Source organism: Mus musculus, chromosome 11 (assembly GCF_000001635.26).
Source record: "Mus musculus strain C57BL/6J chromosome 11, GRCm38.p6 C57BL/6J".
Classification (NCBI taxonomy): domain Eukaryota; kingdom Metazoa; phylum Chordata; class Mammalia; order Rodentia; family Muridae; genus Mus; species Mus musculus.
In genome coordinates, this window is record NC_000077.6 from 85,856,550 (window position 1) to 85,875,714 (window position 19,165).

Sequence of the window (19,165 nt, forward strand, 5' to 3'; positions counted from 1 at the left end):
GTTTTAAAGCAACCCACCTGTGATTGGTCTCCCAGAAGAAATACTTTAGTCCCTTCTGGGAGTCTGTCCCCAGTGACCCCAAGCAAGGCTCACCCTTCAAACTCCAACTGGTTCCCATACCATGTCTCCAATCGCCTCTGAGGAGAAAGCTTCCAACACATAAAACCTGAGGGAACAGTGGAAGGCAATTTCTTAGACACAGCAGCTGGGCAACAGGACACCCAGCAAAGCTAAGGACTGAGAGACACTTCCTTGTCAAATGGACCCAGCCTACCTTTGAACTGCTGAGAAGAAACTCTGTGGGGGGGGTGGTGTCTGTGTGTATGTGTCCATGTATATGTCTGTGTATCAGTGTGTATACGTGTGTGTCTCTGTGTGTATGCATTCATGTATTGCTGAGGATTGAATGCACAGCCTCATAAATTCTCACTGATCTATACCTTCAGCCTTGATATTGGTTTTTTATTGACACATCTGTTTCAGAATCTTTCCCACATTCATATTCACTCTCCTGTTGGAATCAGTTGAATTGTGTCCTTTTGAACACAATTGATACAGGGTCCCCAACTGATACACAATGAATACCAGTGTCCCCAAATCTTACGACCTGCGAGTGTGACCTTATTTACAAGTAGGGACTTCTGTAGATGTGATCATAACTAACTACAGACCTCAAGGTGACGCCACCCTGGGATTAAAGTGGGCCTCAGAGCTAATGACAATGTCCTTTGAAGGCCACAAAGAGAGACCCCACACACAGGAGGCACTGGGGGGACACAGGCAGAGCTGGAAGTGATGGTTTTGCCAACCAAAGACCTGCTGAAGCTGCCAACAGCCACCTGGGGGTAGAAGGAGTCTCCCTCAGTCTTTTTTTTTTTTTTTTAAAGTTTTTTTTTTTTTAAGATTTATTTATTATTTAAGTAAGTCCACTGTAGCTGTCTTCAGACACTCCAGAAGAGGGAGTCAGATCTCGTTACGGATGGTTGTGAGCCACCATGTGGTTGCTGGGATTTGAACTCCGGACCTTCGGAAGAGCAGTCGGGTGCTCTTACCTGCTGAGCCATCTCACCAGCCCCTCCCTCAGTCTTTAGCAGAGTGTGGGTGAGTTGGAGCCTTCAGCGCCCAGCTTCAGATCATGAGAATAACCAGCTGCCAAGTGACTCCCACCACCCTATTTTGATGATGTGTTCTGGGTGCCTGAGGAAAGGACCCAGGCTCAGTCTGTATTTACAGCCTTCTCCGTTAGGCCCACATAGCTCCCTTCCCCACAATGGGAGGTCCCATGCTCAGAGAAGCCAACCTTGGGCTTAAGAGGTGTGTGTGTGTGTGTGTGTGTGTGTGTGTGTGTGTGTGTGTGTGTGAGAGAGAGAGAGAGAGAGAGAGAGAGAGAGAGAGAGACAGACAGACAGACAGACAGAGAGAGAGAGAGAATTTAGGTAATTTAGGTTCTCTCCTTTGGAGCCACTAAAACCTTTCCCTCACACCTGTCTTCAGAATGTGGAGCTGGTGGAGTGGAAAGTGAAGATTCCTGACTCCCTGGTGGTCTCCCTGGTTAGGCAGGCTCCACCACAGAGGGCAGCAGCTCTTCAGCCAGGCTGACCACACAGGCAGCCATGATGAGAGCTGGCTTTGTTCTGGCTTTCTGTAGCCTGAACTGCAAGCCTCACGCCCACTTGTCCTAATGAATATTTATTGACTTACTAAGCGAGTTTCATGGAGGGCTGTTGTTTTGTTTTTCCTGATGTGCCAGTCCTGGTCCTTGGTCTAGAAAATTCTGTGAAAATTGAAAATATAGGTCCACAAGAAAACTGGGACACAGATGTTTATAGAAGGCCACCAACAGGTGAATGAACAAATATTCAGTGTCTCTGCACAGTGGAATACTGCACGTCAGGGGGGGAAGGACAGCTCTGCCCCGAAGGAGGAATGAAAGCTGAAGTCATTATGCAGAAGTGCTCAGGAACCAGACAGACACAAAGAAACACATACCACCACGGTGAGGCTGTTTGCCTGAAGTTCTCCAACATGCAAATTAGGCTACAACAAAAATCAGAGGCTGTCTGGGGATTTGGGAAGTAGGGAGTGACAGCAAAGGGACATGGGGCTCCCGGGGAAGATGGGAATATTCTGTCACCAATGGAATCATGGTTATACCAGGTAATACATTTCTCAAAACTCATTCAATTGATACCAATGAATATGGTTAACCTGAAGTAAAGGCTATTTTTTAAATGAAGAAGGGGCTGGTGAGATGGCTCAGTCAGTCAAGACCCAAGCCCTGCACTGGAGAAAAAGCTGGGCACGGCAATGCACACCTGAAGCTCTGCACTGGAGAATGGAGGGCAGAGACAGGCAGACCCAGAGAGCTCATTTGGCTAATCCAGCTAAGTCTATGAATGCCAGGCTCACTGAGACACCCTGTCTCAAAGAGTAAGGTAAGTTAGTGATCAAGGGGGCTGGCAAGATGGCTCAGCGGGTAAGAGCACTGACTGCCCTTCCAAAGGTCCTGAGTTCAAATCCCAGCAACCACATTGTGGCTCACAACCACCCGTAATGAGATCTTATGCCCTCATCTGGTGCGTCTGAAGTCAGCTACAATGTTAATAAATAAATCTTTTTTTAAAAAAGTAGTGATCAAGGTAGACACACATGAACACATACATATGTGCACACATAAACATGTGCATATACCACACACAAATAATGGTGTCGCCATTATTATTATTAAAAACGAAAAACCCTGTAAACCCATAGACTCTGCATACTCTGCCTGCCATTTCAGTACAAATAGGACATGATTGTGGTGATTGACACTGATGATTGGGAAGGCGTGTCTGCATTTTTCTTTCATTTGGTATCAACTTGAAACTGGTGGTGTAAGGGCTGGAAAGATGGCTCAGCAGTTAAGAGCACTGACTGCTCTTCCAAAGGTTCTGAGTTCAATTCTCAGCAACCACATGGTGGCTCACAACCATCTGTAATGGGATCCGGTGCCCTCTTCTGGTGCATCTGAAGATAGTGACAGTGTACTCACATGTATATACTTATAAGCATTATTATTATTATTATATAAACTTTTTTGAGGGTTTTTTTTTCAAGACAGGGTTTCTCTGTATAGCCCTGGCTGTCCTGGAACTCACTTTGTAGACCAGGCTGGGCTCAAACTCAGAAATCCACTAAACATTTTATACATACATATTATTTATAATAAAACACTGGGGGTGCACTTCAGTTGGTAACGTGCTTGCTTAGCATATACAAAACCCTGGGTATATTCCCCAGCACAATATAAACTGGGCTCAGTGGCACATGCTCATAATCTCTGTACTTGGAACGTGGAAGCAGGAGAATCAGAAGTTCACGGCTATTAGCCACACAGTAAGTTGGAAGCCAGTGTGGGACACATGAGACCCTTGTCTCCAAAAAAACAAACAAACAAAAAAAATTTTTTTTTCTTTTCAAAAGGACGAGCATTTGGCAAGCTATCTGACAACCCGTTTTACCAACACTTATGCATTAAGCACAGTTCAAGGCAAGCTCTGGTTGGTATAGCGGGGTGGTGGTAACACAGGTGGTCTCAGAAGGGCCAACACTGCAGCAGAACATGCCAAGTTCTCAGAGTCAGGGGAGCTGAGGTGAGGAGGACATGGCAAAGCCAAAGGTTGAACTGTGTCCTCCATGTTTTCAATCTTGCCCAGGGTGCTAGTTACAGTAACTGAAGCACCTGGGCTCCTCCCTAGACCAACAGAGTCAGGAAGGGCGTGGCTGTGTCTCCAACTCTGGCCTAGATCACGGTCATTGTCCAAAGTCAAAGAGAGACCTTCGAACCTTTCGCGTGGTCAGGGTCATGCATCCACACTCCACCAACAGGAATCCAACATCTCTTCTCTCCACAATCATAGCCTCATACCCTGGCTGCCAAGAGCTGCCCAGGCTACTTAAATTTCCTTCAGGGAACACTCACACCCTGAGTCCATGCTCAGCTAGAACAGAGCCCTCCCTCTTCATCCCTCCTTGTCTTCAGAGGGCAAAGGTCAAGGAAGTGGCTCTGTAGAACTGGCTCCCATGGGGATCCTTTGAGTTGACCAAGCTTTTGCTCCCTTGACCTGAGGACTCCAGGCTCATCTAGAAAGTGCACGGGATGAGAATGGTGAGTATATGGGTATTTAGGGAAACTAGCTTTTGTTTACTGGAGATAAAGGGGACCATGGCACCTCTTGCACTGCAGGCAGCCATTTTGTTCTCATGAGTTAAACTCCTCCACAAGGAAGACGTGTTGATGATGGAGAGACGGTGAGGGAAAGAGTGTCCCTTAGCCAGGGCACTGCAGAGTCAGCAGCTAAGTCCTCTGCGAAGACTGGGAGAGAGCACCGCAGACGCACAACAGGCTTTGGCTGGGGGACAAGTACTCAGATTTTCCAGTAGCTACCCTCCCCATGCTTGAGTACTAGGGATTGAATTTGGGACATTCTACAAGCCAGGCATTGGATCAAGGGGCTTCCCTTAACCCATGGTTTCATGTCTTTGATGCCCTCCTCTTCCATAGAAGTGGACAACTGTGCTCTATGTATATGTCATGAGACCAGATTTTAATATCACAAGTTAGAGCATCACCTGAGTGGTTCAAATAGGCTTGGTCCAGGGAGTGGCACTATTTGGAGGTGTGGCTTTGTTGGAGGAAGTGTGTCACTGTGGGCGTGGACTTTAAGACCCTCCTCCTAACCACATGGGAGCCAGTCTTCTCCTAGCAGCCTTCAGATGAAGATGTAGAACTCTCAGCTCCTCCTGCACCACAACTGCCTGGATGCTGCCAAGCTCCTGCTTTGATGATAATGGACTGAACCTGTAAGCCAGCCCCAATTAAATGTTGTCCTTGTAAGAGTTGCCTTGGTCATGGTGTCTGTTCACAACAGTAAGACCCTAACTAATATATCACCCAATGAAGAATGTGTCTACACTGAATATATGCAGACTTTCCTCTTATCATTATTCCCTAAACAGGGTAAGAAAGCTGGGCATGGCAGTGTACGTTTGCAAAACCAGAAATTGAGGGGCCAAGGAAGGAAATGGCGACTTTAAGGTCAGTCTGAGCTGCACGGTAAGAACCTATCTCAAAAAGCAAAATGAAAGCAATCAGAGGGGCTAGAGAGACCGCAGTTAAGAGTGCCTGCTACTCTGCCATGGGACCGGAGATTCCAGCAACCACGTGGGGCAGTTAACTCCAGATCCAAAGGATCTGATGGCCACCTCTGGACTGTGTGGTTGCCCACATATACATGTGCACGTGCAAGCTCACACATACATAGAAAATAAAGTAAATAAAAAATCCCAAGACCTCACAATGTAAGAACATGCATAGCCACTATCTGCCATAGGTGGTATAAGCAATACAGAGATGATCAGAGGTGCATACAGATAGATGCAGGGCCTATGCAAACGTGGCCCCATTTTATATGAGACACTGGACACTTGCAGATCTGGATATCTTTGAGACCCTGGGGTAAGCTCCTCTTGCTGAATGCAGCCTTCCTGGTAAAACAGCTGTTGGCTTCCTCAGCAGCTCTGTCCACTCTCAGGCGTCCATGATGGCTTCTTGACTGTTCCGTTGACATTCTCTAGAGTAGCAACATGACTCTTGGATCCACATGTGAGAATCCAGCCACCCCCACCCCCAGGCATTTGTAGGTTACTCTGCCGCAATTGCACAGGTGGGGGTGGGGTGGAGGTGGAGGTGGGGACAGGTAGGTGTCTCTGGAGGTGTTAGGGAACAAAAGCTGGGGAAGGTACTTGAAGGAGACGGCGTCTATGCAGCTATGAGGAAGCCGTCGTCTGCGTGGGGTGAAGACTTTCCAGTGTGGCAGCTCTGGGATCACCTACCTCATCTCACCCACAGTCTGTGAGAATCACCATTGACGCATTAGTTCCTTAAAATGAACTTTGGTGGGATTGTACTTTGGTTTATCCCTGGAGCCTTATGAGGAGTGGGTAGGTATTGCTTACACCTTTCTGGGAAAGCAGTTTGCTCAATAGTCCGCAGCAGATAAAAAGGGATAGCTGTATATAGTCTGATACAATACCTCGGGAGTTTGAAACTTTCTCTCCCCTCCCCCTTTTCCTTTTTCCCTCTCTCTCTCTCTCTAGGTCCCCACTCCCTCCAGCCCATAGGCTTTTTTATTTGTTCCTCATTATGGATGGTTGTGAGCCACCATGTGGTTGCTGGGATTTGAACTCAGGACCTCCGGAAGAGCAGTTAGTGCTCTTAACCACTGAGCCATCTCTCCAGCCCTTGAAGCTTCCTCATTATTTGTTTACTCAAAGATTTGCTTTGTGATTCTAGGGAGAGATAGAATCTGGGGCCAAGTATATGCTAGGCAAGTATTCTATCCCTGGGCTATAAACCCCTCAGCCTATATATCAATGAAGTATATATTAATGAATTCCCATTCCTGGAAAGGAACACAAGTAAGATAGATACCACACCAGACAACCTACAATGGACTGGTCTAACTGGGGGTGGTTTGGGGACATTTGACAGTGTTTGGAGACCTATGTCTTTTTCATAACCTGGGGTGGAGGCTGCCTCTGCCATCTAGGGGGCAGAGGGATCATGCTGAACCTACTGTAATACACAGGGTGCCCCCACCACCTAGGGTCAGCACCCCAAATTCCTAGTGGGGTCAAGACTGACAGCGGTGAGCTTGAGACCCTCTGGCGCGTGGGTGCTGCATGGGCCTCTGGGTGTCAGTCTCGGGCGGACTTTTCCTTGCATCTGTAGTGGGCTTGGCCTTGCTGTTGCCATTAGTGGAAAGGAGCTTGGGCCTCTTTATTCCTCCCTCCTTCCTCCTTTCCCTCTCCTCCCTCTCCTCCTCTTCTCCTTGACCTACCCCCAGTTTTTGCACCAACTACACAACCCCACTACCCACTAGCTGCATCCCCAGGCCCACAGCTCCTTCCTCTATAGGCAGGTGCAAAGAGAACTGCCCCAAAAGAGGTTCCCAGGTCTTAAGCCAAGCCTGGAAAGAGGTGCTGAGAGAACATACTCCCCAGAAGACACTGGATACTGGCTGCTATAGGAAGACTGCCAGATCAGAGGGAAAGGCTGGCTGCTTCTATCTGCCCATTTAATCTCTAACTCAGATGCCTCCTTTGTGTTTTAGTGTAGAGGCTCCCTGCCTGCCTCATAGGCTAGTGGAGCTTAGGGGAGATGAGGCCTGTGACAGGGAGGCAGAAAGCGCGGAGACTGGGAAGCAACAGTTACCAAGCGTAGCGGGCAATGCTGGCAGAAGTTTCCCCGGTGGGTTGGCTGGCAGGAAGGTCATTTTGATCAGAATAGATACCATAATCCATTCTGTGTTCCTTCTGTAGTTCCAGAGACTTAACCAACCGCCCGGTTTGAGCTGTGCAGAGAGGAGTGGCAGGCTGTCCATGGCTGGGCAGCAGGTGGAGCCTTGTGCTTAAGGAGGTTGCTTTACTTGCTAGCCGGGGACACAGGGAGCTGAGGTGCAGGATCAAGGTAGCTCCCCTGCGGAGGTGAGAGTTGCAGAGAGAGGCTGGAGCAGTCCGAACCTGTATCCATGGCTACATGCTGACTGATAAATCGCGTGGGACCTGGGAAACCACAGAGATACTTTCAGCTATGGTTTTGAAAGTATTGATACTTTAAGTTTCCTATAAAAGGGGTTCTTTGTGTGCCTTTAACTATTTCTTTTTACATTTTCAAGGTGTTTAAAACACATTTTTTTTAAAATTATTTTTGGTGTTTTCAAGACAGGGTTTCTTTGTATAGCCCTGGCTGTCCTGGAACTCATTCTGTAGACCAGGCTGGCCTCAAACTCAGAAACCCGCCTGCCTCTGCCTCTCAAGTGTTGGGATTAAAGGTGTTTGCCACCAATACCCGGCTTTAAAACACATTTTAACGTTTAAAAATATTTTTATTTTTGTATATGCATGTCTTTGTGACTGTATGCCATATGTGCGCAAGTTCCAGTAGAGGCCAGAAGAGGGCGTCTGAGGCCCTGGACGCAGCCTGACCTGGGTCCTCGGAACCAAACTTAGGTCTACTGGAAGGGCAAGAAATGTTCTTAAACACTTAAATGTTTTTAAACCTCCCCAAAGCTCCAACCCCACCCCACCCCACCTGCCCCAGTTTGTTGTTTTTGGTGGTGGTGGTTGAGTCAGGGTCTCACTATGCAGTCTTGGCTGGTCTGAACTCTCTGTGTAAAGCATGCTGGTTTGAAATCACAGAGCTCCAACCTGCCTCTGTCTAATAAATACTGGAATTAAAGATGGACCCCTATTTTTTTGTTTGTTTGTTTTGGTTTGGTTTTTTTGGAGATAGGGTTTCTCTGTATAGCCCTGGCTGTCCTGGAACTCACTTTGTAGACCAGGCTGGCCTCAAACTCAGAAATCTGCCTGCCTCTGCCTCCCAAGTGCTGGGATTAAAGGTGTGTGCCACCACTGCCAGGCGATTTTTCTTAATCTTTTTTAATTCTTTTGTGTAAATTAGCAAAAACTTGGACTGACTGTTGGCATTCCTCTAGGCTCTGCCCAACAGTTACCTAGCAACAGCTTTGGTAGCCACCTGCCAGGTGTGAACCAACATGGCATTTAAGAAGGGCAGTGCATACTTGCACACAGTATACTCTCCCCCTTCCCCCTTCCTTCTTCCCTCTCTCAGTCTCCCTCCATCAACTCCTCTTTCCCCTCTCCCCCCCCCAACCTCCCCACCCCTGTCTCTGTCTGTCCTTCTCAGGCCCCCTCCTTTCTCTGCTTCTACCCCTTCTCCAAGTCCCCTTCCCTTCCCCTGGTAAACTTCCTTTTGTGCTAGGTGATGATTCGTCAGAGAAACTCCTTGGTTAGGCCCGCTGAGGTGTTCCCTCCTGCCACACTATACTGCAGTTTTATAAAATACAACCCTGACCAGGAATTAAGACTTTGTTGAGAACTGGTGAGATGGCTCAGTGGGTCTGAATGCTCTTCTAATAGGTCCTGAGTTCAAATCCCCACAACCACATGATGGATGGCTCACACCACCAGCAATGAGATCTGATGCCCCCTTCTGGTGCATCTGAAGTCAGCTACAGTGAACTTATGTATAATAATAAATAAATCTTTTTTTAAAAATGCTAGCCGGGCGTGGTGGCGTACGCCTTTAATCCCAGCACTCGGGAAGCAGAGGCAGAGGCAGGTGGATTTCTGAGTTCGAGGCCAGCCTGGTCTACAAAGTGAGGTCCAGCACAGCCAGGGCTATACAGAGAAACCCTGTCTCGAAAAACCAAAAACAAAACAACAAAAAAAAAACCTAAAAATAAAAAGACTGTTGGAACAAAATGAAATAACCAATAGTGAAGATTTGCAGGAATACAGTGCTCGTGCACATGCACGCGCACAAACACACACACATACACACACTACCATATTTTTAATATCTCAGGAGTTTGAAACCTTGGGTTTTTTGTTTGTTTTGTTTTTTTAATTTTTTTTCTTTTTGCAACAGCCCTGCTCATTCTGGCCCAAAGATTTATTTATTTATTATATGTAAGTACACGTAGCTGTCTTCAGACACACCAGAAGAGGGTGTCAGATCTCATTATGGATGGTTGTGAGCCACCATGTGATTGCTGGGATTTGAACTCAGGAACCTGGGAAGAGCAGTCAGTGCTTTTAACCACTAAGCCATCTCTCCAGCCCAGTTTGAAACTAACTTTTTAATTATTTACTCAAAAGATTTGCTTTGTGATTCTAGGTATATGTTAGGCAAGTATTCTATCCTTGGGCTATAAGACCCTCAGCCTTGTTTTCTTTCTATCTGTCTGGCTATCTGCCTGTCTGTATCAAGTATCAATAGTGTTATGCATGCTAACCAAGCATTCTACCAGCTAAGCTACTTCTGGTTCTTATAATTTATTTTAATCCCTAATCTTTGACTGTGATTTCCTTTTCATGGCCGTGTGTGTGTGTTAGAAGGAGCAGTGTCTACAGTGGTCACACCTGCTGCTGTCATCTGTAAAAGGAGGATGATAGTGACATTTTATACAAAGGAGGCAGAAGTCACCCAGAAGAGCACTTAATGGACAAAGTAGAATCCTTGGATAACAAAATCATGGTACTGGATTTTAAGCTAAAGATTAAAAAAGTATCCAAGGCTACACTGGTGTAAATAAGTGACTGAGAAGACATTGTGATGGGGAGAATCCCAGGTGTTTGCACAGGCCTCTGTCACATGAGGCAGAGAGCAACTCTCCCCCTCACCTGTGAGGCTGTGCAACAGTGAGTCTTCCGGATAACATCAGTGTCTAGGCAGGTACAAACGAGCCAGCAGAGGACAGCACAGCCAGGCTATCAGACTTCTGCTACAAGGGGAAATGATGCATCTCTTCTGGGGTCTTCTTCCCTCTACCACAACCCCAATCTAATCATAAAAACAACAGAAATCAAACAAAATCCCCAACCAAGGGACATTCTCCAAAATATGTGGCTAGCCCTCTTTAAAATTGTCAGGTCGGGGCTGGAGAGATGGCTCAGTGGTTAAGAGCACTGGCTGCCCTTCAAGAGGACCCAGGTTCAATTCCCAGCAACCACAACTGACTGTAACTACAGTTCCGAGGAATTGGATACCCTCATACCGACAAATACAGGCACACCATCGATGCATATAAAATAATAAATAAATAAAAGAAAATAAATTGTCAAGATCATTCTCACCCATACTGAGAAACTGTTACAGAGGAGAGGAGCCTAAGGAGACACGGTGACTAAGTATGTGCTAGCTTGGTTAGGACCCCAGAAAGAAGAAGCATGGTTAATTCTGTGTATGATCTATAATTTATTTTTAAATTAGAAGATTTATTTTTAGCATCCCCAAATCTTTACTATCATGAAGTTCTATCTGTGTGTGTGTGCGCGCCATGTAGAAGTTAGGGGACAACTCTGTAAATCTGCTTTCTTCTTCCACCTGTGTGAGTTCCAGGAATCAAACTCAGGTGGCCAGGCTTGTGTGGCAAGCACCTTTACCTGCCACACCATCTTGCTAGCCTGCCAGTCATCTTTTAGTGTAAAGCCCCCAGCTAGATTTTTTAGCTGCTGTTAGCTAGGTAGCCTGAATTTAGAACTTCCAGCCTTTGAGTGGATATAGGGATTGCCATGGCTGTGCCAAACACTGGGGCCTTGCTGAAATGCAGAGTCACTCACCTCTTAGCTCTTTCAAGGTCTCCTGGGGATTTTATAGAATAAGGTTGCCTTGCTCTTATAATAATTCCTCCCGTCCCACGTAGGGGTGCTGTGTGAATCATCTGAGCTCACAGACAGATGCATTTGACTCTTCTCCCATGAGTCTTGCCCATACATTTTTGTCTGCTGCAGGACAGTGGCATCAACACTTTGTCAGAGCTGGGTGGTCCCTCAGGCCTGGGGGAAACTCCACAAGCAGTTGGTGAAGCTGAGCTGTCCAGCCCTTAACGATGCCGGGTACAGGACCATTCCTGCTGTCTGGGCTCCTCCTGATCTGTACACCGTCACTGACCCACAGCAATTTTAATTCAGGGACACAGAGTCTCTCCTTTGGGGTTATCTGGAACAGAACTGCAGTTGGTAGGTTGATGTGACACACAGACAATCTCTCCCAAACAATGTGGTTGAAGATGGGGCTGGTTCATCTGGCCGGACCTTGAGCAGATTGGCCAACAACTCGGGGGTAGTTCTTTGTGTAAGCACTAAAGTCTCTCCATCCGTGTCCCCATGATGAAATTCTCCTTACGAGGCTTTCTGAATAGCCAGGTTCAGAAAGAGTAAATGTACTTTTAGTTTAGGTTTTTTTGTTTGTTTTTTTTTTTGGTTTTTTTTTTTGAGACGGAGTTTCTCTGTATAGCAACTCAGAAATATGCCTGCCTCTGCCTCCTGAGTGCTAGGATTAAAGGCGTGTGCCACCACACCCGGCTTAGTTTTGTTTTTTTTTGAGACAGGGTTTCTCTGTGTAGTTCTGGCTATCCTGGAACTCTATAAACCAAGCTGGCCTTGAACTCAGAGATCTGCCTGCCTCTGCCTCCTGAGTGCTGGGGTTAAAGGCGTGCGCCACCACCATGACCTGTACCAATTCTGTCTAATATTTAAGAAAATACTTTTGCTGGCACACACCTTTAGTCCCAGTTCTTGGGAAGCAGAGGCAGGCAGATTTCTGAGTTTGAAGCCAGCCTGGTTTACAAACTGAGTTCCAGGACAGCCAGGGCTGCACAGAGCGACCTTGTCTTGAAACAAAACAAAACAAAACAAAACAAAACAAAACAAAACAAGAGTAAAGAAAAATAATATAGAATCTGGGCTGGAGAGATGGCCCAGCAGGTAAGAGCACTGACTGCTTTCTGAGCTCAGTTCCCAGCAACAACATGGTGGCTCACATCCATCTGTAATTATACATAAAATAAATCTTAAAAAAATAGAATCATAAGTTTTAAAATATACTTATTTTGTTCATGTGCGCATACACACATGGACACTCAAGTATGCCACCAGAGGTCAGAGGACAACTTGCTGGAGTTGGTTCTCCCCTTCCACCATGTGGGTCCTGGGGAACATCAGGCCCTCGGGCTGGATGGCAAGGCCTTTGCCTGCAGAGTCTTTTTCAGAAAATGACCACTTCATTTCACTGATGGTGAGGATTGTGGGAAAGACATGAAACTGCTCAGTGGAGGAATTGTGTGGGCTTTTCTTCCTACTTGTGCATTCTTTTGTAATTATTTTCTTTTCTGTGTCCCAGGCAAGTGCACTGGCCACACCCACAGCCATATTTATTTATTTTAAGGTGTCATTTTATCTTGTATCTCTAGGCATTACACCGTTTTGTTTACTTGTCTCTAGGATAGGTTCTGTATCCCAGGCAGACCTTGATTTCACTGTGTGGCCCAGGCCCAGACTGGCTTAGATCTCACTGTGTGTCCCAGGGTAGCCTTGAACTTGCAGGGATTTTCCTTTCTAAACCTATTGAGTCCTGAGATTATGTAGGTGCACACCGAAACGGGAGTTATTTATTTGATGTATATTAGTGTTTTGCCTGTGTGTGTGGGTGTGACCCGTGTGTGTGCTTTGTGCCTGCAGAGATTCAGAAGATGGTGTCAGATTCCACGGAACTGGAGTCACAGGCAGTTGTCAGTCCTTCAAGAGGGCAACAAGTGCTTTTAACTACTGAGCCATCTTTTCAAGCCACTGTCATCTTCCTTCTTCATTTTCTTTTCCTCCACCTCGACTTCTATATATATATATATATATATATATATATATATATATATATATTTTTAAAGACAGGGTTTCTCTGAATAATTTTGGCTGTCCTGGAATTCTTTAATCCTCTGTAGACCAGGCTGGCCTTGAACTCACAGAGTGCTGTTCCCAGTTTATCTTTTAGAATAGAATGGTGTGTATGGAAGGCATACATGTATACATATATGTGTATATATACAAATATATATTAAATATATGACATGTATTATATATTATATGACTATGTGACATATATTCTATATAATGGAAATCACCACAGTAAATCTAATTAACATATTTGTCATCTTACATAGCCATTACTTGTGTGTGTGTGAAAGAGAGAATACTGAAGATCTACCTTCTTTATAAATGTCAACTACTACATAATACAGTATTGTTTCCAAATCACAATACACACTAGAGCTCCAGAATATATTCCTCTGGCATAGCTAGCTACATTTTCTAACTACTTGACCAAAACCTCCCTGTTTCCTCTCCTCTAGAGTCCATTCTCTGCTTCAGTAAGTTTGACCATTTCAAATTCCACTCGTTAAGTGAGAGGATATAGTTCACGTCTTTCTGTGCCTGTCTTGTTCTGCTTGGCATCATGTCCTCCAGGTCCGTCATCCTGTTGTGACTGGCGTGGTTTTCGTCTCTTAAAGCTAAGAACTATTTTATTGTGCTTATACATCCACATGCACACGATCACATCTGATTTAATCTACCAATCTATTGATGAACACTTAGGTTGTTGGTGGCAAATGCCACCGTGAGCACAGGGCTGCTCCTGTTTTCCCTTGTTTGTGCTTCCTACAACAAAACCCTTGAGACTGGGTGACAAAGAACAGAAAGGTTTCTGTCACAGTCCTGGAGGCTGGATATCTGAGGTCAAGGTGCCAGCAGAGTCACTGTAAGGTCCATTAACAGTATATAGAACAGAAGGTGGGGGTGGGGGGAAACAAACACTAGCCTCAAGTAGTGAAAGAAGAGCAGAGAGCCAGCCTTTGATGGGAGCCACCTGTGGCAGCTGACCCTTTAGGATTTAATCGATTCCCCTAGGTCCCCACTTGTTTTTCTTCTGCCTCAGCTATACTAGAGAGGTGAGGTTTCAGGTGGAGACCTACTTTTTAATATTACCACAGTGGTTGTCTTAGTTAGAGTTTCCAATGCTATGAAGAGACACCATGACCACAGCAACTCTTATAAAGGAGATTTAATTGGGCCTGGCTTACAGGTTCAGAGGTTCACTCCTTTAACGTCAAGGTGGGAGCATGGCAATGTCCAGACAGGCACACCTCAGAAGGAGCTGAAAGTTCTATATCTTGATCTGAAGGAGAAGACTGTCTTCCAGGCAGCTAGAAGGGTCTCTTAGCCCACCCCCCAAAGTGACACACTTCCTCTGCCAAGGCCACATCTACTCTAACAAGACCACACCTCTTAATAGTACCACTTCCTGGGCCAAGCATATTCAAACCATTAGTAGTCTCTCATGGAGACTATTCCAGCAGGATTCACTTTCATATCTGATTTCCGCTGGGTGGTGGCAGCAGTAATATTAAACACAGGAGACAGAGGCAGGCAGATCTCTGAGTTCAAGGTCAGTCTGGTCTACAGTTGAGTTCCTGGACAGTGAGGGCTACACAGAGAAATCCTATCTTGAAAACAAAACAAAGCAAAAAATCTGATTTCAACTTCTTTGGATTCAGAAGTGAGATTGCCGGTAGTTCCATTAATTACTGAGGCACCTCCATACTACTTTGCATAGCAGCTGAATCGATTCATATTCCCATGTGGCATAAAATTTCCCCTTTCTATATCCTCAGCAACACAATACATACACACACACACACACAAAACCAGACACCAGGCTGGCTGGCCTTGAACTCACAGAGATCTGCCTGCCTCTGCCTCCTGAGTGCTTAATATTACTACTGTGGTAATATTAAGGTGTGAGCCACCACCCGCCTAGCTTGATATTTAAAAAAAAAAAAAGTACTGTCTATAAAGTGAGCTCCAGGACAGGCAGGGCTATACAGAGAATCCCTGTCTTGAAAAACCAAAAAAAAAAAAAAAAGTACTGTAAATTGGGTGTGGTGTTGCATGCCTTTAATCCCAGCACTCAGAGGCAGAGGCAGAGGCAGAGACAGATTTATCTCCAAGTTGGAGGCCAGCCTGGTCTACAGAGCTAATTCTGGGACAGCCAAGGCTACACAGAGAAACCCTGTCTCAACAAACAAAAACAAACAAACAAACAAACAGGAGTTCAAGGTCATTCTTAGCTATAACCGTGAGTTCAAGGCCAGCCTGGGCTCAGGAGACACTGTCTCAAAAACAAGCCCCTAAGCAAATAAAGAAAGCAGTTCTCAAGGTGTGAGGGAGTTCCTAATTGTGACTTTGATTTGCATTCCTCTGATTACTCATGTTAAGCAATGTAGTCATTATTCATTTATCTTCTTTTTCAAAAAGATTATGTGCACTTTTGGCTGGGGACACTTTGTGGGAGCTCTCCTGCTACCTTGTTTCTGAGGAAGGGTCTCTTTCCTCCTTTCTGCCAATGTGACCGTCTGGACGATTCCTCTCTCATCTGGCTGGGATTACAGATGGGAGCCACTTCATTTGAACTTTTATATGGGTTCCCGTGATCAAAGCGAGGCACAGGGCAAGCGCTTTTACCCGCTGGGCCATCTTGCTGGCCCTCTGTATATCTTCTTTATAAAAATGTCTACACAGAGAAGCCCCCTGTCTTGAACAACTAAAACAAAACAAAACAAAAACCAACAGCAGCAAAACCAGCCAAACAAGCAAACAGTCCTTTTGCCTTATGTTTCAAACCTTGCTATTGTGTGGTGTGAGTTTATTATATTTGTTTATTAACCTCCTAACTCCCTTACATGGTTTGCAAATATTTTCTCCCACTCTTCGGGCTTCCCTTTTCATTTTTATTGTCTCCTTTGTTGTGTAGAGGGCTTAACTTGAGAGAGTTCTATTTGTTTCTTTTAGCGTTGGTTGCCTCTGCATTTGGTGGGGCCTTCCAAAGAAACTGTTGCCAGTATCAAAGATTTCTCCTGGGTTAACTTCTAGGCTATCTTTGGTTTCATATCTCATATTTATGAATTTAATCCATTCTTACTTTACTTTACATTCTTAAGTTACTTTAAAGCTTCTTATTACATTTATTCATTGTGTCGGGCATGGGGGTGGGCACACTATGGTACATGTATGGAGATCAGAGGGTAATTTTGGGACTCAGTTTTCTCTACTCTGTGGGTCCCAGGATTGAACTCAGGTCACCAGTCTTGGTGGCAAGCGCTCTCACCTGTTGACTCATCCCATCAGCCCCTTGAATTAGTTTTATACAGGCTGGAGTATGGTGGTCTGGTTTCTTTCTTTTGTGTGGATGTCTAGTTTTCTTCTTAGCTTTATCTTAGTTTCTCTATTGGGCTCATGGTATAGAACCCCTCTGGGGCAGGTGAGGACTCCAGAGATCTGCAGGAGTCTGTTGCTAAGTCTCAGCCACTGCCCACAAGGGAAGGGGCTATCCAGAAGTCCAAGGAAATCAAGAGTTGGAGCCTTTCTGATGGTGGCTGATCCTAATGTTTGCTAGCAACTGCACTTGGACCAGCCGTGTGGGAAGGCAATGAACTGTGATCCTCCTGCCTGCAGTCTGCTCCGACTGGCCTCCAATGGCCCCCTCCCCTAATTGGATCCACTTCCCTCCTTCACATCCTATCCGTAGTTTACAGGGTTGACTCCCTCGCTCTGCAGGACTGCATTCTTTCTTGGCTCACCTTAACTTTTCTTCTGTTTTCCTTTTCCACATCTCCAAAGGATCTATTCTTGGTGTTCTTTTCCTCTTTCTATGAATTCTCCCGTAGCGGCCTCTCCATGACCAGTATAAGATCCTACCATGTACTTAAGTGCCTTAAATCAGGATCCACAGCTCTGACAGTTCTAACTTTAGTTGGCACCGTGACCAACGTGAAACTTACCTTTTTTGCCTACACTCACTGTCTCACTTAAAGTTTCCATGTCTAGGTAGGGTTTTGTTGTCAAAGCTGTGCAGATGTCCTTGGTTGACCTTACCAGGGAGGGACTTATTGGAAAGATGAGGATTCAGGCCTAGAAAGGGAGAGCTGAGCACTGGGCACACCCATACAGCTTCTTTAGGACACAGAGAATACAGTAAAAGAATGCTACTAACGGTGTAGTGTTTTTGCTGAGTCTAAGATAAACTGTATCGGCTTAGCCAAAGGAGGATGGCTCAACTTCTTTCTTTCATGATGAGCAAGATCAGAATTCTAGGAAGGGAGCATGTGAGTCACGTGTCTTGGCTGAGGCCAGGCAGACCTCCAGCATTGATGGTTTGACTAAATTGTACTCATTAGGAACAATTTTCTCTCTTAAAACTATACTAGGTGACTTAGCTATTTTTCTATTGCTGTGACAAAACCTCACGACCAAGGCAACTTATAAAAGAAAGCATTTAATTGGATTTACGTTTTTACAAGCTTATAGACTGTGATGATCCAGAAAAGGCACGGCAGCAGGAACTGCTAAGAATTCACATCTTGATCTGCAAGTAGGAGGCAGAGAGGCATCTAGGAATCACAGGAGTCTTGAAATCTCAAAGCCCCCACCTTGCAGTGGCACACCCCCCACCAACTAGACCACACCTCCTAATCCTTCCCAAAGAGTTCCACTCACTGGAGACCAAGTATTCAAACATATGAACCTATGGGGGTATCCTATTTAGGATTACTATTGCTGTGATGGAATACCATAATCTAAAGAAGTTGGGGAGGAAAGGGCTTATTTGGCTTACACTTCCACATTACTGTTCATTATTGAAAGAACTCAAACAGGGCAGGAACCTGGAGGCAGGAGCTGATACAGAAGCTATGGAGGGGTGTCACTTACTGTCTTGTTTCACATGGCTTTGGTTCAGTCTTATAGAACCTAGGACCACCAGCCTAAGGATGGCGCCACCCACAATGGGCCAGGCCCATCCCTGTGAATCACTACTTAAGAAAATGCCTATAGGCTTGCCTGCAGCCTTCATAAGAGGTGTTTTGTTTTGTTTTTTCCATTGAAGTTCCCTCCTCTCAGATGACTTTAGCTTGTGTCAGGTTTACATAAAACTAGCCAGACAGAGGCCCATCCTCCTTCAAACCACTACCTACACGGGGTCTGGAACCTGAAGAAGGGGAACAGACTCTGAATGCCACAATCCATCCTACAAGTCCAGAGACATCCTTATTTCCTGCCGCTTAATACTCTACTTTAAACATCTGTCTAGTGATTTCCTGCTTTCACAGCTCCAGTCCCTACGAACACACAGACCTTCCTCACCAACAGAGGTCTTCTAAAACACAAATCTTCTCAAGTCTTTGCCTCTTCTTCCTGGCTCCCCCCTGCTCCTTAAACGTGACTCTCCCTGGTTTGCACACAGTCTTCCTGCCAATGTCCTTCACTATTCTCTGCCTCACAGGATTCTATTCAAAGGATCTTCTCTCAAGAAACCCGCTTCAGCCAGCCAGGATGAACTGGCTAGTCCTTCTCCCTTACTCTCTTCAGTATGGATTTGATTTTAGCCTTGAGCAGCATACGCTCACAAGGAATCCGGCTCCTTCTGGAGATGGGGGACTCCCCTGACTGTGCAGCCTGTTTTCTCAGCCTTCCCCAGCTTCTAGTATTTAGCACTGTGAGTAGCTTGTAGGTCCAATGAGCTGTCCAGACAAGGAAACTGGAGCCCTAAGAGGTCAAGTCACACACTTAGGGACCAGCCACTTCATACGTGGAAATGGATTCTGAAAAGGTAGTGATAAATCAGATTGTGCTATGTAATAGCCTGGGCAGTTGGTAGACCCTGGAGGGGAAGGGTGGTCACCAGCCACCTTCTTAGTGGGAAAAATAA

At 45.7% G+C, this 19,165-nt stretch overlaps 1 annotated feature.

Annotated features, from left to right (window-relative positions):
• Positions 680-3,705: an enhancer, noted in NCBI's record as "VISTA enhancer mm1583". NCBI's record gives its function as "enhancer in: midbrain (mesencephalon)[4/9]" and the evidence as "EXISTENCE:transgenic organism evidence [ECO:0001131][PMID:17130149]".